General features: G+C 43.7%; 1 long non-coding RNA gene across 1 annotated transcript; it reads right to left on the bottom strand.

Annotated features, from left to right (window-relative positions):
* Positions 1-2966: 2966 nt before the first annotated feature.
* LOC146200356 (uncharacterized) lies at positions 2967-11493 on the bottom strand. The gene is made up of 4 exons (XR_014704821.1): positions 11433-11493; positions 6635-6706; positions 4592-4653; positions 2967-3274 (listed from the first exon to the last, which is right to left on the bottom strand). It is a non-coding gene; the product is annotated as an uncharacterized LOC146200356 (long non-coding RNA).
* Positions 11494-13457: the final 1964 nt, after the last annotated feature.

Below are 13457 nucleotides of genomic sequence, written 5' to 3' on the forward strand. Positions count from 1 at the left end.
CTTCTGCTCTTTTTCGATTGTGTTGTACGTGTTCATCTGGCCAACCTTTACATGGTAACTAAAGAAGTTTGTTCATTTAATTCGGCCCATTGGAAAAACTGTCTCGGCAAAGCAAGGAGACGGGTTTATCAGCAACGAGAAGAAAAAAAAAAGGGAACTTCAACAAACAACTAAATAAGTTTACGGGGCCTAAGATTCCAAAGCAATTCAAGCTACAAGGAATGCTATATTGAAGGGTACAGGACAGTTTTCGACCATCTGGTGTTTTGTAGGTTATGCCGCTTCTAGCATTTTGCTTCCATTGAAACGCGACTGCTACGGCTGGGATCGATCCAGCTTCTTCCAGGTCAGCAGGCAAGCACCGTACCACTGAGACACTGCAGCAGCAATAGTGAAATAGACTGCCCAAAAGCAAACAGCCCACTATGGTTGGAAATCAGCTGGGAGCTCTAACTTAAAATGCACTTGAAAAGCCCGCTTCTCTAAGGGGGGATGAGGGTCTTAAACCTAACTTTTTTAGTTATGGCTAGAATCTCACAAAACTCTGCACTCTGCAAACAGATGTGGTTCGCTCCACTGAGTTCAAAAATGCAATCATAACTGAGCTGGTTGCCGTAGATACAAAGTTCTCTAAACAAAACCCAGAGCATATTTACTGAATTTCAGCTTTATTGAACTTTCTCATTGCATTTTGTTGTTTTTAATTATATGGATTGATAGCTAAACGCCTCCCATACCCAATGACATCCTTCATTTTCCTCAAAGGCACGTCGTCCTCACATACCATACTAGCTTAATGAACCCACCTTTTTCAAGAAAAATTGGTTGCAGTTTTGGGGGTAAGGTTCATTATGTGGGCATATTTTTTTTGCAAGTCGTCCACTCTCCAATTAATCGGTCATCAATAAAAGCATGCAGTCAGCTGCGATTATGACACCTCGATTTTTTGCTGCAAAAGGTGTTTGCTGCTTCATGCGTTCCAATGATTGTGGCAGTGGACAGCGCCCACCGAGCCCGATCATGGCATGTACTGATACGGCCGGACTGAATGCAGCGGAGAGTGCCATTGTATTCAGTCCGGCCATGGTCATGAAAACCAGCAGCTTGTGCAACCGCGAGTAGCTGCTAGCTTACCAGTCAAGGGCCCTGGCACTGCCAAGCACCCCCCCCCCCCCCCTTTAGTACAAGAGCTTACTTCAAATGATATGCACTTAGATGATATCGCTGTGAAGCATCTTGGTACGCTGCCATGAAATGCTCTATGGGCTACGACGGCAGGAAACGAAGAGATGCGCACTATAACTTTTTTTAAATTCCCAGTGGCAAAAGTCGGTGGTGAATTCATGATGCGAGTGGGTTCATTATGAGAGTATTTACGGTAAATATATTTGTGGGAGGGGAGGGTGGAGGCTGTTCAAGGAAAATCTCCCCCTTGTACAAGTGAGCCATGAGCACAAAAGAGCAAGGAAATAAGGAAACGATGGTTTGGTAATAATAATAAAGAGATCGGGGGGAGGGGGGGAGCATGTGTTAAGCTACGCTACCACACCGGTTGCCCTCTACACCCCGGGACACCACTGATAGCAATACAGCAGAGTGGTCAGTGAAAATATATGGATTGCGAGATCCAAGCAACACTTCGCACTGCAGGTGTCGAAACTACATCGACCGTCTCGTTTTCAGAGTTCACAGATGTGGACCACGAGTAGGAACTGTGCGCTGGCCTCACAGATGCAGAAATTATTCACCAAGTGCTTGTGGAGTCTGAGAGAGACGACGACGACTCACCTACAGCAGCGCAGCCGACGCAAGCTGAGCTGATGCAAGCGGTCGCATCCGTTTCGTCGGCTTACGGTGACACTATGACTCTCGCCGAAATTTAGGCGGACCCGTTAGCACGAAAACGGAGCGTGGTGCGGAAAAGCATTCATGACTTTTTCAGGCCTCAAAGTCAATAATAGCAAATAATTGAGCTTTTTTGGTGCACACTTGTTTTTTCGGACATTTTTGCGGTTTGTTGAGAGTCCGGAAAATCAGTCATCGACTATATAGCCCACAGGAAAGTTTGAAAAAATTAGTTTTTAAAAATGGAGTGAAAGTTACAAGCATTTTTTTTCTGAAGGGGGGGGGGGGGAGGAGGAACAAGCGGTGGTCAACAATAACCCACATCCAGAGCATAGTCTCTTTATTCTCCACGCCATTGGTCACGCTTTGTTTAGCCAGCGGCTGTTGCGCATTTGATGGGTTCTGTCTTACACTAGTCAACTCAGTTGCACAGTTGGCCTGCTTTGTGTTGGCACCATGAGTGCGATTCGGCAGCAGTCTTTCACATTGAAAGAGAAGCTAGAGATTATAGCCACTGCGGAAGAATCGGCAACAGAGCTGAAAAACAACATCGCCCATTTTTTAGCAGTTTAGGAACCGCGTCTCCCCTTAATAGTGCCATATAAAGCGCAGTGTGATGAACTAGAAAAAAAACTAGAATTAAGGCATCGATCAGCTACAACTAAGCTTAGTGGCAGTGGAAGGTGCGCACATCAGAGGCTATCCACAGTCATGCCCGCAGAACAATATCTTGCTATAAATTCCGTGCCGAATGAACTCAGGCCGTCACTCAGCCGTCGGCACACATTTCCCTGCATCCATAATGTTTACGGATTTATTTAATAGTTTTGTTTACAGATTGAACAAAATCCACACTGCTATGTCCAACAAATCTACAGGCAAACTGGTGGTCTAGATAGTGTTGCTGCAACTTCGAGGTTCTCAATGAAAACCTGACACTTTTCCTTAACTTGAGGAGTAACTCGAGTGGAGGCTGGCTTCTGAAATACAAAACAGACCTCGAGAGCTACTCGGAGTAGAAGTTAGAGTACAGGTGTGTTTATATCAGCAGCATAGGACCTAATATACAAAGCAATGATCACGTTGTAAACAAAACAAAAACTATAGGATACTTGGTACGAACTGATAATAAAATGCATGCAGTTGAAAGTAGATTTACTAGAATACACGGTGCACTATAGGCTAGACCAACTGTTTTTGGCTTACCTGACACTGAAGCCACCTTCATGGGGGAGAGTGGTGGGTACGTCTTCGTCACCCCCTTAGAAATAGCGTTGTTGGACAGTGTGCCTGTGAGACTTCTCTCCGCCAGCACCTCACTGCCCCACAGGCAGACTGCCAACTACTTACAGAAGGTGGAGTCCATGGGCGAATTTTGTAGTCGCTCCCATGTGCCACTGCTGAGGTAATTCCCATGACCCACATGGACCTGAAGAACAGATAAGAGCATAGTACAAATGGTTTGTAACATTGTCTTAAATGACAGAACTCATCTGACCTACAACTCCTGTATAACGAGCATACCTGTGTTTGTGTCCTATAAGGTAAAGCGAAAAGAGTGTAGAAATGTATGAAGATAGAAATTACAATTTATATTGCGAAAGCAATACTACTCTAGGTTTCGAGCCTTCAGCACACCCCACGTGACACACGGACTGGCAGGAGCTGCCAACTTGGGTGTCTCGTTTCACATGGGATGGTTATGTCAGAATCAGCCTGCTAAGACTCTGGCATTCACGTTACCCCTATAGGCCACTAAGGCACGTTCATACGGCTTGGTTAGAGCGGGGCTTGAGAAAGAAGAAAAAGAGAACTCTCAGTCACCTGCAACTAATGCTTTCACTCAATATTTGATTCAGCAGCGTTGAATCCTTGTAATTTTTTTATTCGATTTCTGAGTAACAGCAGAGTCCTTCAATGCTCACTGTCATGAAATTCGTCTGTAACGCTATGGGAGGGCTTGTCTCATGGCTGCTGCACCGCAATGCTCCTGGGCAGTGAAGGGCACCAGTAGAGCTGAACACTGTTGCAACCAAGGAGCAAGCCCATTAGCTGTTCATTTGACAACCAATTTGCTGTTTACTGTACTTTCCATTCAGGTAATGTAACTGATGTACACATGAGACCACATCAAACACATTTTTACGTATCTGCATGCATAAGAGGAGCGACCGATGAAACTTTTGCTGGTCCCCTGCCCTCATGCAATGAAATGAAGCTGGTGAGGGAGACGAAGTGGGCATTAGTGGGGCAAGAACAGGTGGGTTCCCCTTTGGCTTGAAATATGTGTGCATTTTTGGAGAACATGTAATATTTTCAGACCCAAATAACCAGCACCAGCCCCCTTCCTTGATGCATAGACAAAAATAGTAGTACTATTTGCAAGTGATTTCAATGATTACGGGGATGGATTCAGAATTTCACACCTGGCGTTGGCTGCGGTAAGGTATTGCATATAACATAGTACTCGTGTACTATATCCCACACGAAAGTTGAAAAAATTAGTTCTTAAAAATGGAGTGCAGGTTATATGCAATTTTTTTTTTGGGGGGGGGGGGGGCGGAGGAAGAAGGCGATGGTCGACTATAACCCACATGGCGAAAGCAATGAACTACACTCTTTGCCTTGACAATAAAAATTTCCATGCTTCTGAAGGCTGACTTTATAGTATGCCCTAAGAAAGAATCTTTTTCTTCCCCTTCCCAGACAACAAAGTAGAAGATGAAGAACTGGCAATACTGCTTACCTCTCCTACATCATTCAGGTCCCCAACAGTTGTGTCGATTTCTCGTGCTGCAGGCCCAAGAGCTACACAAAAATAGGAAAAATCATAAAAAAAATACTCTTTTATGGGCTGAAAAGACTGCATCATTATGTGCTACATCATTTGATCCAGTACATAGCAGGCACTCATTTGCATCGGTTTATGCTTACATTCACATGGTGGTAATAGCGATCTGGAAGACAGTGAAAGGCTTTCAACAGAATTCTCTAGCAGGCTGAGTGTGCGCACAGTTAAAACGCACTAAAGAGCATTCTGGAAAACTTTGTTCTCGCTTTGATTTTTTGGGCTACCATGCATAAAAAGCTTTCGTGACTGACAACAGCTAATTGAGCCCACGGAAATTAAAATACCTGAGGACTCTGCTTTTCATAAAGCTCTGGCCACAGGGGGATGTGCTCCACTGCCTGCTCCAGTGGAAAAGCAGGCTTCCCTTCTTTACTTGTGATGCATCACTCATCATGCTTCCCCTTTCTCAAAGTCCAATGTCTGCCCCACTTCCCAGTTTTGCAATCCCACCACGTCCATGGATCGAGATTTTTTTGTGTGACCTGTGGGACACCATCGTGCTTCGTTGAAATGTTGTCTGGATTGCGAGAGCATATATTCCATATATTTTCACCGATCACTCAGCTGTATTGCTATCAGTGGTTTCCTGGGGTGTAAAGGGCAACCGGTGTGGTAGCGTAGCTTAACACGAGCCCCCCCCCCCCCCCCCTCTTGACCCTCTTTATTATTATTACCAAACCATCGTTTCCTTATTTCGTTTGCTTCATTTGCTCTTTTGTGCTCATCGCTCACTTCTACCAGGGGGAGATTTTTCTCGAACAGCCTTCACCCTCCTCTCCCACAAATATATTTATCCTAAATACTCGCGTAATGAACCCACTCGCATCAGGAACCCACGACCGACTTTTGCCGCTGAGAATTAAAAAAGGCTGCAGTGCGCATCTCTTCGTTTTCCTACTCACGGTTGCACAAGCTGCTGGTTTTCATGACCATGGCCGGACTGAATGCAATGGCACTCTCCGCTGCATTCAGTCCGGCCGTGTCAGTACACGCCATGATCGCGCTCGGTGGGCGCTGTCCACTGCCATAAATCATTGGAACGCATGAAGCAGCAAACACCTTTTGAAGCGAAAAATCATAATAATAATAATAAATCAAGGTGTTGTAATTGCAGCTGACTGCGTGCTTTCATTGATGACTGATAAAAGAGCGGACGACTCGCAAAAAAAATCCCACATAATGAACCCTACCCCCCAAATCTGTCATCAATTTTTCTTGACAAAGGTGGGTTGATTACGCTAGTAAATACGGTATATCTTGCACAAGCTGAAAAGGAGAGGGTATGATGCATATATTTCTGAAAGAGGCGCACTTGTGAAGAAATAGACTAAGCGGTTTTTGACGGACATGATGTTCTGGATTGCTGCGCTAAAAATAAAGGGGCGCATAAAAACCACAAAAAATGCAGATTTGAGTCTAGAAAGACTTGAACAGATAGTCGCACAAATAGCTGAAATGTGCATTGAGCCGCCGCCAATGAGTACTCCTTCAGGCGAGCATAAATCGTTTCTTGTGTCTGAATCATTTATCAGAAAGATGAATTGTGCCTTTTTTGAAACGTCCATGACACACCCCACAAAACTTAGTTTTCGAATTTGACGAGCATTTTTGCAGTGTGTATGAGAGCACATCAATGAGACAACCACAAATGATGCAGCGAAGACGTCCCTTGAATGCCCAAGAGGTCGCCTTTCAAGTCGGAACATGTTCTGAAGGTTACCCACAGGACCACAACATCCAATCAGAAGTAAACCTGCTTGCAGTCATTGATCTTGGTATTCAGAGAAACCACACTTCAAATTATATATTTGATTTCTATTTCCAAGGCATTAATACTGGTTTGGAAAGCATGGAATAAATTCACCCAAAAACAGCTCTTTAACATATTTCTAAGCTCTATTTCAAGTTTCCTTCAGCACATTATGAGCAGAAACATACCTTTCGACCGTCTTGCTCCCTGCTGTGGGCAGGACTTGGCAGCAAAAGGAGCTTCGCACCCCGGGATGTTAACTGTTCAGGGAGCAAAATGACACATTAGCCTGAGCACTGAAATATCTTATACACAAAAGGACTTTTCAAATGAGGAGCAGTAGCACAGCATTCCTACACTTTGTCAGAGTAATACGATAATCTTAAAAGTGACAGAACACTTCACATGGCCTCAATTAACTCGCCAGTGTGGCAAGAATTATTCATGGCCTGTCAAGCCAACAAATGTTTTCACTACGAAAACAAGTCATCAATGTATATTGTGCACCTGACGCCCCTTAATAAAGATGCAGTGATGTGATTGGCTCAGATCACTTTGACGCAGCCAAAAGAGCCTTCTGGCACAGATATACAAAAACATTTTCCAGTGCATAAGTTGCATTTTTTAGACTTTTTGTCGTGTGCAACTAATATAAAATGAAAAATGGCATGACATCATAAATCATATTTTGTTCCAAGTAGAGTGAGAATTGATTGATTGATAAACTTTATTGGGGGAAATTGGGGTTAGGGGTAGTGAGCTCGTTATTTTGAACCTCATAAAAATTGAAATTTCTAGATAATCCGAACTGCATGACATGGTCTGCGCAAGCTTCAAAGGAGTCAATGCAAAGCATAGACCATTCATGTGAGCCTGAATGAATGAATTTGAAATTATCTATACACCCCTGAATCTGGGCTGCCTGCACATGAGGAAACCAAGGAATTTTGGCAATATGTGGGTGCAAACATAACGAGGCATAAAGAAAAAGAAGACACTGGATGTGCACCATCCTTATAACTCGTTTACTGGAAAAGAGCACATTGGTTTAAATCTAGTGACGCAATCAAAGACAAAAATGATTTTATTATATTTAAACAAATGTGCTCTTTGTCAATAAACCAGCTGTGAGAACGGTGTATGTCCTGTGTTTTCTTTTCCTTTGTGCCTTGCTATGTTTGCACTCATATTTCCATTATGAACAACTTCCACTAGCTCCACCTACCTTACTAATCCAAGAAATGCTCTCGCGAGGCTGTACTGTTACTTTGGAGGTATGGAGAGGGCAAATATGCCAGGGGGAGCTCGGAGCGAAAGACGAAATGAATAGGCTCCGCAGTCGCAGGACGTACCTGGAACTCGGACCGTGGAATTTCACCTCTACCGGCTCAGTTAAGCTAGCCCCAGTCACCAACATCGTGACAGATTTGGTGGAGGTGAGGTCCGATATCCCATACCCCTCCGCTAAGCAGGAGTGCTAGTCATATATTCGAGGAAACCTCGTTGCTTGAGGCACCAGCCGCAAGCAACGAGGCCTACCACCCAAGCTTTCCCCATCGGCCATGACTACCGGCAGCCACGACATCGTTGCAATACAGACCGTTTACAGAAAGTAGTTCCACTCTCCCTAACAGGTGGAACCGCTGGGACAGCTGTCATTGCTGGCCTTCGGAACGCATCGGCGTGCAGTGCAAAGTGCTGCTGCGCGTCTTGTGTAAGAATGCCGGCTGACTGTTAAACACCACTGCTTTGATGCAGGTGTCATCTGTATTGTCGAAGTATTCTGCGAGGAAGTAGAGATAATGACCCTGTTGTTTATTGGCGGAAGAACAGACTATACTTTCTACATAAGGTGCACATCATGGCCTAGACCACCGTTTTTCTCGGAGGTCTATCACGAGTTCATATTCCTTTCTGGGACAAGAAAGTGCCTGCGAATTGTAGAGAAAGACTATACCTGACGCACCAGCTCATTTTAGCACCAGCAGTACCCATAAGAATGCAAGAACGACCCTGACGTTTTCTGAGTAGTAGTACATTGCGTCTTTGCACTGCTGCCACGATATTTTCGCAGGGCATTAAGAGGTACCTTGACGTGGCTATTAACGTCTATGCATTTATAAGAATTGATTGTGCAGAGAAGGAAACTCAGTGTGGGCATATCAGTGAATCTGCGTACTTTAATTAGGTACTGTTCCCAGAGATTTGCGGGATCGAATCCCGGCCTCGGCAGCTGCTTTTCCCTTGAGCCAAAAACTCAGGAGCCCGTGTGCTGTGCAATATCAGTGCACATTAAAGAACCGCAGGGGATGAGAATTTCCGCAGTCCTCCACTCATAACCTGAGTCACTTTGGGTTATTAATGAAGAAAAAAAGCTAACAGTTGGCGAGGCCAAGGAAAGCATTGGGGATTGTACTTTACATCCTTTTTTTACTTCGGTAATCGCATAAATTAGTAATTTAGGCAAAAAATAAACACAAAGTAGAAGGAAAAACAACATACCGATGGTGGGAACCGAGCCCACGACCTCCGAATATAGCGTCCGGTGCTCTTCCAACTGAGCTACATCGGCCGCTGTCCCACCTGCTACTTTCTTGGGTATTAATGTTGCCTGTATACGAACCTTGAGAGTGTTCACCAGCGCCACCCTCAACCACAGCGGTGGACGTGGAACGTCCTGTGTTACCGCCAGCGTCACGTAGAACGTGATCTAGAGCGAGGGCGGAAGCTGTGCTAGAACCCTCTTACGCTACCTGTGGCTTCAAGACTGCCAGAGCCGAGACCCCCCTAAGCTACAAGCAGATAAATGAAGGGGAAGGAAGGGTGCTCGTCATAATACATGAAGGAAAAAAACTAATAGTCGGCGAGGCCAAGGAAAGCATTGGGGATTGTACTTTACATCCTTTTTTTTTTACTTCGGTAGTCGCATAAATTAGTAATGTAATCGGTTTAGGCGAAAAATAAACACAAAGTAGAAGGAAAAACAACATACCGATGGTGGGAACCGAGCCCACGACCTCCGAATATAGCGTCTGGTGCTCTTCCGAATGAGCTACATCGGCCGCTGTCCCACCTGCTACTTTCTTGGGTATTAATGTTGCCTGTATACGAACCTTGAGAGTGTTCACCAGCGCCACCCTTAACCATAGGGGTGGACGTAGAACGTGATCCAGAGCGAGGGCGGAAGCTGTGCTAGAACCCTCTTACACTACCTATGGCTTCAAGACTGCCAGAGCCTCACAAACCAAACCAAGCTTAGACAAGCACTGCTGCAATACATGCAATAACTGCTGCTTGTATAAAACTAATGCATGGGTTAATGATAAATTTACCATGATAAGATTTTTTATATCCCCGCTTTCATGGGTTGCCTACTATGGGCTGTGAATTCCTGTGCAGTTTCCAGTCACTTTTGCCCGAGCACAGGTGAACACCACTGAGTGCCTGATGTGGTCTTCAATAGTCTTTTGAAGCCAGGACGTTTACAGGAGGTAAAATTATACCTTATCAATTGTCAGGGATTACACGCGCGTCCATATAGAGTAGTAAATATTGTGCACATTGTTAAATGGTGAACATTCATAATGCGTCTCAGCCAGCACCGTCTGAACATGCATTCGCTCTTTGCGCAAGAAAATTTAAAAGAAAATGTGCTTGAGGGAATAACGAGTTTGTAAACAGAAAATCATGTTTTTCACAAAGAGCGCTAGAGAGGGAATTGATAAAAAAAAAGCCGACGGCCGACGGGTTTGTCGAAACGTTCTAGCCAATGCAGACAGTTAGGAGGACGCAGAAAGTGAACTACGTGGTTAAATTAAACATTTCTTAGCACCTACACATACTATTGGCATTCACATGAAATTTTTTGGCTGTCTACAAGCTCACTGCCCCCAGAGATAGCGGGTACGTCGCACCGTGCCGCTGAGTACCAGTGCGCCGGAAGCCATCAAACCAGAATGTCGGTGATGGCGAAAGGGTCACGTGATCAAATATGGCAGCGCTCATGCACTCGCACTGTAAAGGGTCTATACAAGCACAGTGATGGTTGAGGGTGGAAATCACATGCGTCGTAGCATCTTGCTGTGCCACAACCAATGTATATTTCCCCCGCATCTGTCCACGTAGCATTTTCATTTTTACAGTGTACCGAAACTTTCTGTATGTCACGCGCTGTTCCTTGTTTCTGCGGTAAAGCCTCCTCACATGCAATGCCACATGCGAGGAAGCACAAGTGAAACCATTTTGGACTATGAAAGAAGCCGTAGATAACTGTCATTGTGGAGGAGTTCTGTTTCCACCACTTCCAGTGGCTAGCACGAAATGAAACATTTACTAGAACTATGAGAGACTGTTGTTGTGACGTAGTGTTTGCCTTGAAAATAGACAACAGTTGCCTAGGTCTCACAAAACAAATTGCTAATGTGTAAACAAATTTCAGCAGTCTTGTGAAGCCATTCAATAACTCAACATTCAGAAGATTCGGATTTTTTTCCACTCGCTTGAAGACCTAATAAACAACATTTTACTCTGATTGCCTCTTCATTGCCCACCATTTTGATCAGAAGCGGATATACCAATCCTGAACAGCATTTTTTCCCCCTGAATACTGCTTTCTGTTTCATGAATTGCTATTACGGATGACCTGCTTGATGGGTAGTTTCGCCTGGGAACCCAGGTGTACAACAAACGAGGCACGATTGTATGAACAAATACAGTAATTTCAATGAGAATATCTACCTGACAATAGTCAGTGACACAACCATTCATTTCAAGAAAAATCAATCTGGCTTGGCTGCACTCCACTTAGTACAATAGCAGCGGCTGGATGGCAGTGAAGTGATGAAATTATGTACATTTCACACTGCTTCAAAAGGACAATAAAGCATTAACATTAAAAATAAAATAGCAGCAAGGCTGCAGTTAAAAATTCTGCACTAAGGTGAACAGCACAATGACTGACATGCAAAAAGCACAAAAAGTTGATACCTGTTGGCTGTGGCAGTATCACAGTTGGTCCAGCTTGCATGGAACTGCTCATTGTGGTCCCAGATGGATGGCTGGGAACTGAAAATTTGTTGAGTTCATAAAAACATTTCATTTTTAGTGAAAGTAAAAACTTCATTCTATTCCTAAAAGCTTCGTTCAGTTTATGGAAAAACAATTTGGCTAGGCTGGACCCTGTTCAGAACAGCAGCAGTAATGTAGTCTTTGTCAAAAGGGTAGATAGAGCCCAAGAGGTCTGCTTCTGGGTCACTTCGTGCCCCTTGTATGTACTTCAGGTGTTCTGAATCTCTAACGGTAAGAAGAGGTTTTGTCTTACTCTCTCTGATGAGGACCTCTACTAAAGCTATTTCAGTGCCACTATAAGCCTCAAAAGGCAAGCCCTTGGGCTCCACACTTTTGACAAAGGCTGTACATTTCAAGCTGCTTAGTGTGGACAAGTTAGAGCTGTAACATAAAATTCTTAAAATTGCAGCAAGGCTACAGTTAATATCAATTCTGCACTAAGGTGAACAAAACAAGAGAATCTGAAATGCATACAAAGTTGATACCTGATGGTTCCAGCTCGAGTGCAGCAGGTGGAGCCTGCGGAAGATTGCCGCTGCTAGTGGTGCTTTCAGTTGTCCCAGAAGCATACCCTGGCACTGAAAATTTGATGCGCACATAAAGAGCATTTCATTTCTAGTGAATATAACATCTTTTAAATGCTATTTATTTTAAAATAATTTTATGCCACTAGACTTCGTTTACTTCATGTTCTGCCTGGTTTAGCACTATCTGTATCTAAACTGTGCCTTCCATCCAACGATGTTATTTAGCCCCCCCCCCCCCTTCTCCCTCCCTTTTCTGTATCAATAAATTAAAATGGAACTGACAGATGTATTTTAAGTACCCAATTTTTCCAATGGAATGGAAGACTTACACCTCTATTACAAGGTTCCTTGAACACCACTTTAGTTCACTGTCACTACTTCAACTGAATAGCAGTTAGTGGCATTAAACAGCAATGCCAACAGCCATTGCGATCTGAACTGCACACCAGTTTGAAGTCAATGGCCTGAGATAAACAGGTCAATTGATATTATTGAGGCCAATGAAGCCATCACACTGGCCACTGTTTTTTTTTTAATTTAAAGGTGCAAAATCACAAGCTCACATGCAAGAAAAGAACCGGATAGAGCACCTTGTGTGTGTGCATGTGGTTTTGGTGCCTTTAAATTTAAAATGAACAGGCACCAACTAGCCCAATAAGAAGTTCTCTTTACTCTAACCAAATAAAGTGATAGGTCGCCACCATAACTAGTACAAATCCTAATCTACATCTTTCACTAATCGAATGAGCGCGAACACTCAATCTGGCACCTAAAGAATGACAGCTGAGCAGTGTAGTTAAACATGCTTCTACTGGATCAACTTCACATTGTGTGATGTTCAGCCATGGCATACACAGAGCACAACATTTAAGCATAAATCTCAACTGAATGTAATAAAGCATGGAATGAATATTTAAAGTAAACAATACCAGAGTTCAAGCATTTTTTTCATAAATTGCCTGCACACAGCATAATCATGTGACCCAGAGGTTGAACAGTTTTGCTGACTGTGTAGAGCAACTGCAGAAAAATGATGTCCAGCCCATCATTTGGAAAGCAACTGCCAGTCAATTGCATGGTACCTAAAACTGCTTTCGTAACAGAGGTATTAATTTTTAAGGCTCTAAATAATACAAAGAAACACTGCAAAAGATTTAGCGATAAACTGTTCTTATGCATTGCAATTCTAGGAACCACTCTCAGAAAGTGCAACTACAGCTTATCAGATTATAACTACATGCCAGCAAAATTTATGTGCTAAATTTAATGTGGCCTGTCAGATAGTAATTAGATGGCTTTAGTAAAGAGCAACATCCATTTGGGTACCCATGCTTGAAATTGTTATGGTACAGTGACGTATGCCTTAGTGGATCATGGGCACTGCTTTATCCAAATCACATAAAGAACTGCAATGCCA

Source organism: Amblyomma maculatum, chromosome 2 (genome assembly GCF_055883805.1).
Source record: "Amblyomma maculatum isolate TAMU_Amacu chromosome 2, ASM5588380v1, whole genome shotgun sequence".
In the NCBI taxonomy this organism is placed as follows: domain Eukaryota; kingdom Metazoa; phylum Arthropoda; class Arachnida; order Ixodida; family Ixodidae; genus Amblyomma; species Amblyomma maculatum.